We start from the raw sequence: 15,093 nt of genomic DNA on the forward strand, positions 1-15,093 counted from the left end.
TGCTCCTCACACTTTTGTGTTGGATCTAATTTCATATTTTCTGCCTTGCTAAACCCTAATGTAATTAAATTTTTTATATTGATCCTTAATAGATGTATATATTCTCAAGGTACATGTGATAATTTGATAAATTCCTGTAAACATGTGAGGATAATTGGGATAGCCATCATCTTAAATATTTATTTTTTTATGCTGGAAAATTCAAATTATTACCTTCCATCTTTTTTGAAATGTGTGAAATATTAATGTTAACTACAGTCACTTTACTGATCCATTGAATACCAGGTCTTATTTCTTCTATTAACTGTATTTTCACTCACTGATTAACCTCTATCACCCTCTCTACACTACCTTTGCTGGTAACCACCAATCTAATGACCATCTTCATGAGATCTACATTTTTAGCTTCCACATATGATTGAGAATTTGCAACATTTGTCTCACTGTGCTTGGCTTATGTCACATAATATAACAAGTTCCAGTTTTATCCCTGTTGCTGCAAATTACAGGATGTCATTCTGTTTTATGACTTAATAGCATATCATTGTACACAACAAATTTTCTTATACATTCATCCATTAATGGGCACCTTGATTGCTTCCATATTATGGTTAATGTGAGTCATGCTACAATACATGTGGGAATGAAGATAACTCTTTGATATATTGACTTTCTTACTTTTGAATACATACTTAGGAGTGGAATTGCTGGATCATATGGAAGACGTATTTTAAGGTTTCTGAGAAACCTCTAGACTGTCTTCTGTAGTGGCTGTACTAATTTACATTCCCACCAACAGAGGACAAGAGTTTTTCTTTCTTCACATGCTTTCCAGCATCCATTATTTCCTGTCTTTTATATAAAAGCATTTTAACTGGGGTGAGATGATATCTCATTGTGACTTTTTCATTTCTCTGATGATTAGTGATGTGAGCATTTTTCATATATGTTGGCCATTTGTATGTCTTCTTTAGAGAAATGTCTATTCACATCTTTTGCCCATCACTAAATTGGATTTTTATTTATTTATATTTTGCTATTGAGTTATTTGAGCTTCTTATATATTCTAGTTTTAATCCTTTTGTCAAATGGATAGTTTACAAATATTTTCTCCTATATTGTGGGTTTTCTCTTCAGTCTGTGTATTGTTTCCTTTGCTGTGCAGAAGCTTTTTAGCTTAAGGTGATCCCATTTGTCTATTTTTGCTTTTGTCATCTGTGCTTTTGAGGTCTTATACTTAGATCCATACCTAGATTCATGTCCCAGAGCCTTTTGCCAATGCTTTCTTTTAGTAATATTATAGTTTCAGATCTTAGATCTAATGCTTTAAACCATTTTGATTTTATTTTTACATACAGTGAAAGATAGGTATTTAATTTCATTCTTCTGCTCATGGATATCAAGTTTTCCCCACACCATTTATTGCAGAGAATGCTTTTTTTCCCACTGTTTGTTTTTGAAGCCTTTCTCAAAATGAATTGACTGTAAAAGTGTGGATTTACATGTGTTACTTATTTTGCTCCATTGGTCAATGTGTCTTTTTTTATGCCACAGCATGCTTATATGGTTAGTTTATCTTTGTACTACATTTTGAAATCAGGTGGTATAATGCCTCCAGCTTTGTTCTTTTTGTCCAGGATTGCTTTGGCTATTCAGGTTCTTTTGTGGTTCCATATAAATTTTAGGAATTTTTTCTCTATTTATCTGAAGAATGTTGTATGTATTTTCACAGACATTGCATTGAATGTGTAAATTGTCTTAGGTAGTATTGATGGCAGCTGGAGGGCAAACAGGTTCCTAGGCAGGAAGGGGCAGATCCCCAGTGAGGCCCAGACTTCAAACCAGAGATGACCTGAAGTCTGGGGTTGACTGCCAGTTCCAGGTGGAGTCTGCCATCCAGAGTGAGAAGGTCCTTGATGCCTTTCAGCCAATTGGATTGTGATTTATCCAGGCCTGCCCATGGTCACCAATTACCAATCAGCATACACTTCCTGCCGCCCACAGACCAATCAGCACACACTTTCTTCATTCTGAGCCCATAAAAACCCCAGACTCAGCCAGATTCACCACACTGGCCAGAACTGTCTGCCTGGCAGTGGTGTTCCTGGCTGTGCACAGTGGCTGGAACCCATGCTTGCTAATTTACACACCCATTACCACTCCACAACTGGCTCACCTTTGGCAGGTGTGGGATCTGCTCAGGTAACACAAACTGAACACAGCCTGCTGGATCAAGTGGGCAGAACAAGTCTAGCAGACACTAGCAAAACTCAAGCAGAGGCACCACTGGCCACAGAAGTTTCTGACTGGTGAAGTGACACCCTAAGGATCCTGTGACAGTATTACCATTTTAACAATATTAATTCTTCCAATCCGTTAGAATTTCTTGTGTGTCCTCTTCAAATCTTTCAACAGTGTTTTATAGTTTTCTTTGTACAGATTATTGACATGTTTGGTTAAATTGATTCCTAGGTATTTTATATTCTATGTAGCTACTGGAAATGGCAGTGCTTTCTTGACTTCCTTTTCAGATTGGTCACTGTTGGAATACATAAATGCTACTGATATCTGTATGTTGATTTTGTGTCTTGCAAATTTACTGAATTCATCAGTTCTGATAGTTGTTTAAGGATTTTTTGTGTTTTTCTAAAAATAAGATCATATTATCAGTGTACAAGTCTAATTTGACTTCTTCATTTCTAATGTGGGCACACATTTTTTTGTCTTGCCTAATTGCACCAGCCAAAGCTTCCAATATTATGTTGAACAAAGATGGTAAAAGTGGGCATCCTTGTTTTGCTTCTGATCTTAGAGCAAAAGCTTTCCGTTTTTTTCCATGTAGTAGTATGTTCACTGTGGGCTTGTGGATGGCCTTTATTATTTTGAAGCATTTCTCCTTCTATGTCCAATTTGTTGAGGGTTTTTATCATAAAGGGAAGTTAAATTTTATTGAATTCTTTCTCAACATCTATTGAAATGATCATAAGATTTTTGTTCTTCATTCTGTTAATGCAATATTTCATTGTTGATTTGTGTTTGTTGAATCATCCTCGCATCTCAGGGATGAATGCTAATTGATCATGGTGAATGATCTTTTTAATGTGTTATTGAATTCAGTTTGCTAGTATTTAAAAGAGGATTTTTGTATCTATGTTCATCAGTGATACTGGCTTGTAGGTTTCTTTTGTTGTTGTTGTTGTGTCTTTTTCTGGTTTTGATATCAGGGTAATACTGGCTTCATATAAAGAGTTTGGATGTGTTCCCTCCTCTTCTTTATACTGCAGGACTTGAGTAGAATTGGTATTGGTTCTTCTTCAAAAATTTGGTAGAATTCAGCAGTGAAGCCATCAGGTCCTGAGCTTTACTTTGAGGGAAGAACTTTTATTACAGCTTCAAACTTGTCACTCATTCTTGGTTTGATGAGGTTTTCTATTTAATCCAGGTTTAATCTTAGTAGATTTTATGTGTCTAGGGATTTATCCATTTCATTTAGATTTTTCAATTTGTTGATATATAGTTGTTCAGAATAGTCTTTAATGAGTATTTGCATTTCTGTGGTCTCAGTTATGTGTTTTCTGATGTCGTTTATTTGATTCTTCTTTTTTTTTCTTAGTCTAGCAAAAAGTTTGTTAATTTTGTTTTTATGTTTTTGTTTTTGTTTTTGTTTTTAGAGATGGAGTCTCGTTTTGTTGCCCAAACTGGAGTGCAGTGGCCGGATCTCGGCTCACTGCAAGCTCCGCCTTCCAGGTTTACGCCATTCTCCTGCCTCAGCCTCCCGAGTAGCTGGGACTACAGGCACCTGCCACCTCGCCCAGCTAGTTTTTTATATTTTTTAGTAGAGATAGGGTTTCAGCGGGTTAGCCAGGATGGTCTTGATCTCCTGACCTTGTGATCCACCCATCTTGGCCTCCCAAAATGCTGGGATTACAGGCTTGAGCCACCCCGCCCGGCCTGTTTTTATGTTTTTAAAAGCAACTTATATTTTTCCAGGTCTTCTGTAATGCTTTTTCAGTCTTTAAATTTTTTATACTCTGGTCTTCTATTTTACTTCTACTAATTTGTGTTTGGTTTGTTATTGCTTTTCTAGTTCCTTTAGGTACGTTGTTATGTTGTTTGTTTGATGTATTTCTACTTTTATGATGTAGATATTTATTGCTGTAAACTTTCCTGTTTGTACCAATTTTGCCTTATCTCTTAGATTTTTGCATGTTGCTTTTTAACTTGTTTCAAAAAATTAATTTTCCTTTTTAATTTCTTTATTGACCTTTCAGGAAAATTTTAAATTTTCATGTATTTGTACTGCTTCCAAAGTTCCTCTTGTTATTGATTTTTAGTTTTACTCCATTGTAGTCAAAAATGATACTTGATATAGGCCAGGCATGGTAGCTCACGCCTGTAATCCCAGCACTTTGGGAGGCCAAGGTGGGTGGATCACGAGGTCAGGAGATTGAGACCATCTTGGCTAACATGGTGAAACCCCGTCTCTACTAAAAATACAAAAAATTAGCTGGGCATGGTGGCAGGTGCCTGTAGTCCTAGCTACTTGGGAGGCTGAGACAGGAGAATGGCATGAACCCAGGAGGCAGAGCTTTCAGTGAGTTGAGACTGCGCCACTGCACTCCAGCCTGGGCAACAGAGCAAGATTCCATCTCAAAAAAAAAAAAAAAAAAAAGATACTTGATATAATTTCCATGCTTTTGAATTTGTTGGCACTTGTTTTGTGGTCTAATATATTATCTATTATGAACAATGTGCAGATAAAAAAAAATGAGCATTTTGCAGCAGCTGGCAGAAATATTCTGTAAATGTCAGTGTGGCTTATTTATTCTGGTATGCAGTTTATCCCCAATGTTTCTCTGTTGATTTCATGTCTGGATGATCTGTCAATTATTGAGAGTAGGGTGCTGCAATCCTCTACTATTATTGTGTTATAATCTCTGTCCTTTTAAATCTATTAATGTTAGCTTTACATACATGGGAGCTAAAGGGTTGGTTGCATATTTATACTTGTGATATCCACCTGCTAAATTGACCCCTTTATTATTATAGAGTGACCTTTGTTGTCTCTTTTTACGGTCTTTGACTTGTAGTCTATTTTATCTGTAAGCATAGCTATTTCTAATGTTCATGAAGTAAACATAGTTATTTCTGATCATTTTTCATTTCCATTTGCATGCAATCTTATTCCATCCCTTCATTCTCAGTCTACCCGTGTCCTTATAAGTGAGGTGAGTTTTCTGAAGCCAGCATATAATTGCATTTAATTTTTTTATCCATTCAGCCACTTTATGTCTTTAACTGGAGTATTGAGTCCATTTACATTGTGTTGTTATTGATAAGTGAGAACTTGTGACTGCCATTTTATTGCTTATCTTCCTTCCTTCCTTCCTTCCTTCCTTCCTTCCTTCCTTCCTTCCTTCCTTCCTTCCTCTTTCTTTCTCTTTACTTTTATTGTTTTTCTCCTTCCTTCCTTCTCTGCATCCTTTCTTCATTTCCTTTCCCTCCCTCCTTCCCTCCCTCTACCTCCTTCCCTCCCTCCTTCCCTTCTTCCCTTTTTTTTCTTCCTTTGTTGTTAAGTGATTTTCTCTGGTGGTGTGTTTAAATTTGTTTATTTTAATTTTAGTGTTTCAACTATGTCTTTGCATTGTGGTTACCATGAGGATTACCAAATAAAATTTTATAGATATAACAAGTTTATTTTAAAGAGATGACAATTTATCTTTGATTGCACACACAAAAGAATAGAAACAAAGACAAAAACTCGAAGAAATAACTGTATTATAATCTCTCTCTCTTTCTAAAAATTATATGCTATAGCTTAATTCTTCCATATTTTTCTTTTTCGTGCCTCAATTTACACATTACTAGGTAAACCTATCTCTTAATAGGTTTCTGTAGCTATTATTGTTTCAATAAATTTGTTTTTTGGGCTTTATACTAGAGTCACGAGTGAATTGCACATCACAATTAATATTGGGTTATTCTGGAATTGTCTTTGCATTTTTTGTATTTGGTTTTACCAGAGAGTTTTGTACCATCAAATGTTTTTGATTGCAGATTAGTGTTTGTTTGTTTGTTTGTTTGTTTTGTTCTGTTTTTTGACATTGAAGATTTCCCTTTAGTATTTCTTGTAATGTGGATCTGGTGGTAGTGAATTTGCTCAGTTTTTTTTTTTTTTTTTTTTTTTTTCCTGGAAAATACTTTATCTCTCCTTTATATTTGAAGGAAGACTTTGCTGGGTACAGTATTCTTGAATGGCAATTTTTTTCCAGCACTTTGAAAATGTGATCCCACATCCTCCTGACCTATGTGGTTTCCATTGAGAGGTCTATTGCCAGATGAATTGGGGTTCCTTTATGTTGTATTTGCTTCTTTTCTCTTGCTGCTTCTAGAATCCTCCTTTGTCCTTGACATTTTAGAGTTTGATTATTATAAGCCTTGCAGTAGTCTTATTTTGGTTGAATCACTTTGGTGTTCTCTGATGTTCCTCTATGGGCATATCCATACCTTTCTGAAGTTTTATAAAGTTTTCTGATATTGTTTCTTTGAACAAGCTTTCTATCCCTTGCTCTCGTTCAACTACCTCTTGAACACCAATAATTCTTAGATTTTTTCTGTGGGGTAATTTTCTTTACCTCGAAGACATCTTTGTTCTTTTACATTCCTGTTTTTCCCCCTTTATTGACAGTATAATGTCAAACAATTTGTCTTCAGGCTCACTATTTTTTCCCTCTGCTTGATCCATTTTGCTGTTGAGAGCGTCTTACGAATTTTTTAAGTCAGCAAATGTATTTCTTAGCATGTTTTCTGGTTTTATTTCTTGTATCATTTCCATCTTTTTGAAAATTTCTGAGCTACTTTTCAGTGTTATCTTTGAGATTACTGAGTTTCCTTAAAAATGCTATTTTATTTCTATTTTTTGAGATGGAGTCTCACTCTGTTGCCCAGGGCAGAGTGCAGTGCCATGATCTTGACACACTGCAACCTCTGCCTGAGGTTCAAGCAATACTCCTGCCTCAGCCTCCCAAGTAACTAGGGTTTCAAGTACATGCCACCACACCTGGATGGTTTTGTATTTTTAGTAGAGATGGGGTTTCACCATGTTGGCCAGGCTGGTCTTGGATTCCTGACCTCAGGTGATCCACTTTGGCATCCCGAAGGGCTGGGATTACAGGTGTGAGCTACCATGCCTGGCCCAAAACTGCTATTTTAAATTCTTGGTAATGTGGCAGGTCAGTTCTATTGGAATAGTTTTATTGGAGAGTCTGAGGCAGCTCTTGGGAACAAGCTATAAAAGAGATAAGATAGAAATAATCACCTTGTTACCACAGTAGACAGGCCTTTAAGGTACTGAGGGCCTTTTAATAGGACTTAGCAACCATTTTTTGTTTTGCCTCTGACCTTCCAGTTGAAACAAAATTAGTTACCAATAGACTTAGGCGAATGCTATACTGCAGGTAGGCACATAACCCCAACCTATATAAGCACTAAGAAAATTGGAACACTTTGAGTTGGTTTGGTGGGATTGTCTCTGAACTTCTCCCTGTATCCCGTCACAGCAATAAATTTCCTTCTTTCCTAGTTTACTTCTCGTTATTGGGCCTTGAGAAAATGCAGCCAGACCCAGCTTGACCCCAGAAACAGTAAGAGTACTCACATATCACTATCTTGTTAGGGCCAGTCACTGGTTTATTACTTTGTTTGGGGAGATCATGGTTTCCTGTTTGCCATTGTTTCTTTTGGATGTATGTATGTCTTTGCATTGAAGAATTCTTTAGTCTAGCTTTGTATCCTGCTTGTTTTATTTTGTAATGGGTGTATTTCCTAAGAGATTCTTTGTAATTTATCTATTGAATGTCTCATTTTGTTTTCTACTAGGTTGCTGTCTCCTTTTTGGCACTAGCTAGCACCTTAAGCTGAGGTTTGCCTCAACCCCAGCAATTCATCAGGATCAGAGTGCTGCCAATCCCAAGTGGGAGAGGATATAAAGGGAATATCCTGAAAGCCTGGGAAATCTGGCTAAGGGTGTGTGTCTATGGGGCCTGTTGAACTTGTCTCCTATAGTGTGATGCTGCCGAAGGGACAGTCTGATTTAGTGTCTCCTTTGGCTGAATTACAGAGCAGAGTTTCCAGGGCTGGGAATAGTAGTCCTACGTCTCTTCTTTTTTTCTGGCCATCCTTAAAGATATTTCTTTGTTTAGATCCTTGTGATGCTTCCCATGTGTTGAAGCAGGGACAGTTCTTCTGTCAGGAAACCCAAAATGAGAGGAGCTCATTTTCCCCTTCAGTATCATGTTTTCTAGTATAGAAATTGTGAGTTGGAGGAAATTTTCTATGTGTTTGGTGCTGAGGAGATCGAGGAAAGGTGCATTGGGGATATGGCTATCCCAATTTTTTACTGTCTGCTCGGAGTTTTTTGTTGTTGTTGTTTTGTTTTGTTTTCTTTCTTTTCTATGGTCTCAGGAACAGACGCATTCTCATAACTGAGTTCTGGAATATTGCTAGTGATATTCTTGGTGTTACATACTTGATTGTTTTTAGTTTTCTGCAGGAAGAGTGAAACCAGCTTTCTTCAACACCACCATTTTGAAACCTAAAATCTACTGATGCATTCTTAATAGCATACATTTTTTATACTAATATTTTTCTTTATTTTATAAAACTTTGTATTTGTGCTTTCTACCTTATAATACTTGTTTTTTATATTGATATATTATTTAAATATTTGAAATCATTCAAAAATTTTCTTTATTTTAGATAAACAAAATAGTTTTCCTTTATGTGGCAGGCCTTTGAATTGATTCCTGGGTATTTGTAATTCTTAAGTTATTTTGCCAATGTGGCATCATATCAATCATTCATACAGTTTAATTTTTCTTCTAATTTATGTCTTTGTTCTGCTGCATTTGACTGGTCAAATTACAGATTTTGTTTCAGAGATCCTTGACTTCATCATGCTTACATAATGAGAAGACCAAAGAAAGTAATTTACAAGGTAGCATGGCACATTATTTTGCGAGTAGGCTTTAGATGTAGAAAGCTCTGCTTACACTGTTGTTATGCTACTTTCCAATACTGCATGGTCATATACAAATTAATTAAGCTTCTTCAGTTTGAGGTTTCCCATCTATGCAATAGAGGAAATACATGAATTTCAATATTTTTATAATACTAATAGTATGTGATATGCAACACAGCATTTGGCACATAATAGGAGTATCATAATAGTAGGCATATTAACCAATGAAAATTTGATTTGTTCAATTATCCATTTATTCATTCAGCAAACATCAGTCATGAATGATGTTAAAATACAACATAATCAAAAAAAAAAAAACCTAGAACAATAAGAGTCTAGACCAGACCAGATCTTTGACTCTTCACACAAGATCAGGGTGGAAAGACTGTCTATATTAGAAATTCACCTTGTAACATAATAGCATACTATATATCTTGTAGGATTTTAAACAATATAAGATGAAATTTCTATAACATACTTAATAGTGATTAGATCATTTTAAATGATTTTTTCAAAGGTTCAAATCAAAACGTCTTTCTGTTTATGTTATGTAGAAGTATCATGGCAAGGTATTGTCTACCTGATTAATTTTCCTAGGATCCTGGTGGTCAAGGCACACAAACAAGGTAAGTGGTTTCTTTTATGAAACAGTATTTTAGCAATATTAGCATCATGCATAGCATATAACCTCTTTTGAAATTTTAAATATACAAATAAAATTTATTCATTTTTGTTTAAAACTAAAACAACACACTTTAGAAACTTAATTATTTATACCATAATTTGGGAAGGTTTCTTTATACATTAAGTAAATGACCATATTTATTTTCAAATAAATGATTCAGGAAAAATTCAGTCTTCCTTTATTGGACTAAATCCAAATGGCTGGTTTAAGGGTGGGGTGAATCTATATGTTTTACTCATAAAGATAATGTGGAAATAAATTGATTTTTTGATTCTATGTATCTTAAAATAGCTCATGTATGCTTTTGTCTAAAGTTCTTCCAATGCACTTTATTTGCTGCAGATGAAGCCATACATTTGTTTTAATTTTATAAAATGTTATGATTTATAAATTTCACATTTGTATTACAATTATTAGATAGTTAAGCCTAATATAATATTTTCTCTATTAACAAGTTCATTTCTTGAAATAAAACTGAGACAAAATGATTCTGTAATAATGAAATCATACTTATGCTTTTCATCATATCTGAACAAGATTGGAACTTAACAAATACCTTTTAATACGTCTGGAAATCTTAACTTCATAAATGTATGTGAATTTTCTCTTTGTCTTATTGATTTGTTGAACAGATTTAGGTAACAAAACTGAGCTCCAATTTTTCTGTTACTTTAGCTTCCCAATGCTTAAATTATTAACACTCACAACTTGATAAGTGATATTTTTACTTGATGTTCATTTTTATTTTAAACATATATTGACCATGAATAAATTATCTTATTTTCTAAATATTAGAAATACTAGACATTTTTACAGTCAAAGTTATAGATCAGTGTGTTAGCCCATTCTCATGCTGCTATAAGGATGTACCCAAGACTAAGTAATTCATAAAGGAAAGTGATTTAATTGAGTCGCAGTTCTGTATGGCTGGAGAGAGGCCTTGGGAAACTTACAATCACAGCTGAAGTGGAAGTAAATCCATCCTTCTTCACATGGTGGCAGCAGAGAGAAGTGCAGAGTGAAGGGAGGAAAAGCCCCTTATAAAAACGACCAGATCTCATGAGAATTTACTCGCTATCATGAGAACTGCGTGGGGGAAACACTACCATGATTTACTCACCTCCCATGAGGTACCTCCCCCAACATGCAGGGATTACAATTTAGATTACAATTCAAGATGAGATTTTGGATGAGGAAACAGCCAATCATATTGTTCCACCCTTGGGCCCTCCCAGATTTCATGATCTCACATTTCAAAACACAATCATGCCTTTCCAACTGTCCCCCAAAGTCTTAATTCATTCCAGGATTAACCCAAATGTCCAAGTCCAAAGTCTCATCTGTGGCAAGGCAAGTCCCTTTTGCCTATGAGTCTGTAAAATCAAAAGCGAGTTAGTTACTTCCTTCAGACAATGGGGGTGCAGGCATTGGGTGAATACACCCATTTCAAATGGGAGACATTGGCCAAAACAAAGGGTATACAGGCCCCATGCAAGTCTGAACTCCAATAGGGCAATTGTTAAACTTTAGAGTCCCCAGATGATCTCCTTTGACTCCATGTTTCACATCTAGTTCATGCTGATGCAAGAAGAGGATTCCCAGGGTATTGGGCAGCTCTTCCCCTGTGGCTTTGTACGGTATAGCCTTGCTCCTGGCTGCTTTCATGGGCTGGCATTGTCTGCAGCTTTTCCAGGCTCACAGTGCAAGCTGTCAGTGAATCTCCCATTCTGGGGTCTGGAGGATGTTGACCCTCTTGTCACAGCTCTGTTAGGCAGTGCCCCAGGGGGACTTTGTGTGGGAGCTTTGACCTTACATTTCCCTCCCACACTGCCCTAGCAGAGGTTCTCCATGAGGGCTCTGCCCTTGTAGCAAACTTCTGCCTGAACATCCAGGCATTTTCATACATCCTCTGAAATTTAGGCAGAAGTTCCCAAACCTCAATTCTTGACTTCTGCCCACCCAAGGAAGGCACCGAGGCTTGGGCTGCACCTTGGCCCCTTTTAGCCACCAGTGGAGCTGAAACAGCTGGGATGCCGGGCAGCATGGCCTGTAGCTGTGCAGAATAGGGTGCACTGTGCCCAACCCAGAAAACCATTTTTTCCCTCCTAGGCCTCTGGGCCTGTGATGAGAGTAGCTGCAGTGAAGGTCTCTGACATGCCATGGAGACATTTTTCCCATTGTCTAGGTGATTAACATTTGGCTCCTTATTACTCATGCAAATTTCTGCAGTTAGCTTGAATTTCTCCCCAGAAAATTGGTTTTTCTTTTCTGTCACATCATCAGGCCAGAAATTTTCCAAACTTTTATGCTCTACCTCCTCTTGAATGCTTTGTCACTTAGAAATTTCTTTTTCCAGGTACCCTAAATCATCTCTCTCAACTTCAAAGTTCCACACATCTCTACAGCAGGGGCAAAATGCCACCAGTCTCTTTGCTAAAGCATAGCAGGAGTCACCTTTGCTCCAGTTCCCAACAAATTCTTTATCTCCATCTGAGACCACCTCAGCCTGGACTTCATTGTCCATAACCCTATCAGCATTTTGGTCAAAGTCATTCAACAAGTCTCTAGGAAGTCCAAACTTTCCCACATTTTCCTGTCTTCTTCTGAGCCCTGCAAACTATTCCAACTTCTGCCTGTTACCCAGTTCCAAAGTCACTTCCATATTTTTGGGTATCCTTACAGTAGTGCCCCATTACCTCCTGGTACCAATTTACTGTTAGTCCATTCTCACACTGCTGTAAGGGCATAACAGAGAATGGATAATTTATAAATTAAAGAGGTTAATTGATTCACAATTTTGCATGGCTGAAGAGGCCTCAGGAAACTTAGAATCTTGGTGAATAAAAATCAAATATGTTTTTCACATGGCAGCAGGAGACAGGAGTGCAGAGCAAAAAGGGAAAAAGCCCCTTTCAAAACCATCCGATCTTGCGAGAACTCATTCATTATCATGAGAACAGTATGGGGGAACCACCCTCATAATCTAGTCACCTCCCATGAGATCCCTTCCCCAACATGTGGGGATTACAATTCAGATTACAATTCAAGCTGAGATTTTGGGTGGGGACACAGCCATACCTTATCAGTCATAAAATTAAGATTGTAACATAACAACATCAGGATATTTGTTTCTATCTGTAACCATGTTCTTTCTCAAGCAAGTAATTCTATTTTTATGAATGAGACATAGTCATCTATTAATATATCTTTTTTAGTCATTGATAACATTTTGAGTGGTTTTACTGTAATGGAGAAATTTTTCTTCTCAGTTTTTAATCATATCTTTTTTCAATTTAATATCTATATTTTCTTATGATTCATACTAAATTTTTCAAGTATAGAGTACATCTATACATTGTATGTACAGTGTAAATTTAAAATACCAACATTCACCAATAAAGTAGAAGCAATTGCTTTATTTATGCTCTGCTGATGTTGCTGAGGCTAAAGCTATCTTTCCAAATAGATTTTCTTTACATAAATATTTTCTTAAAAAATGAATTTGGATTCAGTGCATTCATAGAATAATGAAAAAAAATCATCTCCTAATAGTTAATTGTGTATACTCCATTTCAGTACATTTGGAATATCATTGTTGCATACACATTTAGTAAATCACAAAAATTATTTTTATAAAAGTTAACTGAACAGGATCTTACTTACATTTTAAAATTTATATGCAACAGCTTCCTAAAGTATAGAATTTATTAATTCATGACTGAGTAATATGGCAATAAGATACAAATTACAAGATTCTCCAGGCAATAATTAGTTTAGAAAAATTGAAATCTAGGCAGTTGACAATTGTAGATCCTTTCTCCTTGTGTCTGGGCCTCCTTTTGGGTACGCTACAGCTATACTCTAAGAAAGAGATTCCAGGGCAGTCTTCCAAAGCATGCTTTTTCATATTACTCAAGACTGGAAAATTACCTTGATCCTTAAATTTTCACGCTTTTTGAACAAAAGATTCAAGAAAGAATGCCTGGCTGGGGCGGCACATGGAGATTCAGTTATTCTGTGCTGAACTTCAAATTCCTAATCTGCTGGACAGCTTAGGAAATTGGTGGCAGTGTCTCTGGAGATACAGGATTATAGCCACTTCATGACTAACTGTCCCGGTGACCTGTTTTGTTTCTATGGAATTATTGCTGGCAAATTTTTCTGCCATTTACACACTTCATTTTCAGAGAAACATAAAAGGAAGTACTGATGATTAGAAATGCATTTCATGATTAGATTTGCATTAGTGTTGATTTGTACATATTCAAATAACACTTGAAGTATCTCTATGTAATAGCGACATAATGAAGATCAGCAGTTAGCTTACGAAATTGCCTTGAGAGAGAAGGCTTATATAACACTAATATAGAGAGGCTAATGCACTTTCCCAGTGAAGTTTGTTTTCGATTTTTCGCAGGGATGGCCTGGGTATTTGGAATAATAATTTACACTAAGAAAAGTAAGTATGGAAAATTCAAGTTAATGAACAATTGGCTTGTATTAGAGAGTAAGACAATTTTGTCATTCAGATTGTCCTCTAGTTCCCTAATGTATATTTAACTAAGACCTAGAGAGAAGGAGCTACAAATATAAAGCAAGAAACAATGCCAAAGAAAGCACTGTTTCATTCCACTTTCTTTGGGGGCAATAATACAGTATTGATGAATGTAATGGTTTTGATAGACACAGTTTATGGAGGTGAAAAATTGGGCAGAGGCCTTGAATAGTATGCTTAGTACTGCATGTCAACAGTCTGACTAGCTGAAAACATCACAAAAAGTCAGTGTAAAAAAAGAAAAGAATTATTAATTATCACATGTTCAACAAGAGGCTTTGATTCTGAGCATTAGTGAGACATCTACCTAAGTTCTAAGAAATTGTTTGCAGGACTTAAAGAGAAGTTGGGGTTCCCAATATGGAGAATAGGGATAGAACCAGAGAAAAACTAGTTGTTGGTACCCATGTTTTATTCCAATGCCGACATGGTATAAAAAAAATAATATTAATGCATAGAGTTTTATGATAGGAACATAGGGAGCCTATATTTCAACTTCATAGTTATATATAGATAAGAATTTGAGTTTCTGAGTAGTGAGGTGACTTATCTAAGGACAGCAAGTTAGTATCAGAGACAATGGAAGAAGGAAGGTCTTCAAATTCTCACTCTAGACCCTTTGTACTAAGCTGTGTCTTATTTTTAGCACACATTCATAGCTTTTGATAGTATTATAGCTTAGTGCCTCAGAGCATAAAATTCTGAATGAGATAGACATGGATCCTATCCAGGTCCTTTTCTTGAAAACTGTGTAGTTCTGGACAAATGACAATCATGCTCTGATTCAATTTCCTCATCTAGACTATCAAACTAAATACAATATCTGCCTAAAAG

This window comes from Piliocolobus tephrosceles, chromosome 2 (assembly GCF_002776525.5).
Source record: "Piliocolobus tephrosceles isolate RC106 chromosome 2, ASM277652v3, whole genome shotgun sequence".
NCBI lineage: Eukaryota > Metazoa > Chordata > Mammalia > Primates > Cercopithecidae > Piliocolobus > Piliocolobus tephrosceles.